Here is a 2,486-nt window from a genome sequence, read left to right as displayed (position 1 = left end):
ATTCTTGCTATCGTACATAATATTAATAATAATTATTGTAACGAGTGATATTATTACACGTGGTATTAAACAAAAATATATATTTATATATAATAATCAAGAGGAAATAAAAAAAAAGAGAGAGAAAAGAAACACGTGAGTGTGTTTGATTTCAATTTGAAGTTTGGTGAACGTACGAAAGGGAAACCAAATCAACGAAGAAGACAAAATTACGAGATTCTTGCTATCGTACATAATATTAATAATAATTATTGTAACGAGTGATATTATTACACGTGGTATTAAACAAAAATATATATTTATATATAATAATTAAGAAGAAATAAAAAAAAAAGAGAGAGAAAAGAAACACGTGAGTGTGTTTGATTTCAATTTAAAGTTTGGTGAACGTACGAAAGGGAAACCAAATCAACAAAGACAACAAAATCACGAAGTTTTTTGCTATTGTAAATAATATTACTAATAATTATTGAAACGAGTGATAATATTACATGTGGTATTAAACTTTATTCATTTGATTTTCTAATTGAAATTAGAAAAGAAAGAAAAAAATTAAAGTTTATTTTTGCTTAAAGAATAAAAAGAGAAGAGAAATAAAAAATAAAATTTAAAAAAAAACAGAAAAAGAGAGACAAATCCGAGAAGATACGTTCGAAGAGGTCATACATATTTAACATATGTATAAATAAATACATAAATATATATATATATACTTCGATCTATTCTAGATCGCGTCCTTGAAACGAAAAAATTTAAAAGCTCGAAGAGAGGGAAAGAAAGGGACGAAAACATAAAAAGAAAGAGAGAGAGAGAAGGATATATAGAAAATACACTTATGTTAGTCTTTCTCTTTCTCTCTCTCTCACTTTAATTCGTTCATTGAAAAACAGTGTGGAAATTGAACGTAATCGATTTATCGCCCACTAAGAAGAAAGAGGAGGAAGAAAAGGAGGAGGAGGAGGAGGAGGAGGAGGAGGAGGAGGAGGAGGAGGAGGAGAAGGTGGTGGCCTCTTCTTCTTTGTAGCAACAAACCAAAACGTTTCGACGGGATAAGATACTCGTTAAGTTATCGAAACACTCGTTAAAATCTTACCACGCATGCCGAAAATAAATGAGAAATAGCTAAGAGCCAAAGATAGTGTGTGAGAGAGCAAGAGAGAATGAGAGAGAATTCAATTGGAAAATAATTCGGAATTTTGAAAGATTTTCGTGTCAGTCGTTCTATGATTATTCTTACAGAAGTTACGTTTACGATTACTTCAAAACATATAACTCGAGAAAAACGAAATTATAATTATTTAAAAAGAATAACACATATTTTGTTTGTGAAAATAAAAAGAGACAAATAATTGTGACAGTAGAACCAGAAAGAAAGAAAGAAAAAAAAAGAAATAAATATTTATAATAAATAAGTTAATAAGAAGAAAAAAAGAACATCATTTGTTTGTTTGTGAAAATAAAAAAAAAAATAAAAATAATTGTGAAAATAGAAAGAAACAAAGAGAGAAATATTTAATAACAAAAATAATAAATTATTCTATGGAAATATAAAAAAAAAAAGGAATGAAAAATAATTGTGAAAATAAAAAGAAAGAAAGAAAAAAAGAGATCAATATTTAATAACAAAAATAATAATTTATCTGTAAAAATAAAAAAATAAAAATAAAAGAGTGAGAAATAATTTGAAAGACAACAACAAAAATATTCAAGTATTATTAAATCAATCAATATCGATTAGTACTTTTAATAATTAATTAATAACGATCGTGTGGATAACCCGTGACAATAATTAGCATTTACAACAAGGATGCCATTCGATGGGTTTAATCGTTTATTTATTTAATCAGATCGCGTTACCTGAGTACTTTTTCTTATTGTACATATCCTATAAAAAAAACTCGACGTACAAGAAAATCGTTATTCGCATTACGATTTTTCTCGACGATGCATCGTCACATTCGAACGCGTCATTTTATCAGATTTCTCGATTATCAAAAACAAAAAAAGAAGAAAAGTGTATATTCGTTTGATCTAATTAAACATCAAAAGAGTACAACAATTGTTTTTTAATCAAAAACAAAATAAGTAATAATATATTATGTGTGTAAGTGTGTGTGTATGTGATAATTGATATCGAACATCGATCTGGATCGTACGGTAAACAAGAACACGATCGTAAGAAACATTGGTTCCCACGAAAGGCGAATGGAGACTAAAAGGAAAGAGTTCAATGATCTTGCTTGACACAAAAAGAATAAGAAAATAAATAAAAACGAAAGAGAAAGAGAAAGAGAAAGAGAAAGAGAGAGGAACTCGAGTGTGTGTGTGTGTATGTGTGTAAAAGTAAATGAAGAATAAAGTAGCAAATTAAAAGAAGAAGAAAAAAATTAATTTTTTATATCATTTTCTTGACGCACAACAACGCACGCGCCAGTGTACTTCCAAATTGGATACTAGAAATAAATAAATAAAAAAAAGAAAAAAAA

The sequence above is a fragment of the Polistes dominula genome, unplaced genomic scaffold (genome assembly GCF_049000335.1).
Source record: "Polistes dominula isolate Pdom_NZ unplaced genomic scaffold, Pdom_raw_medaka contig_79, whole genome shotgun sequence".
Classification (NCBI taxonomy): domain Eukaryota; kingdom Metazoa; phylum Arthropoda; class Insecta; order Hymenoptera; family Vespidae; genus Polistes; species Polistes dominula.
This window is presented reverse-complemented; position numbering follows the sequence as displayed.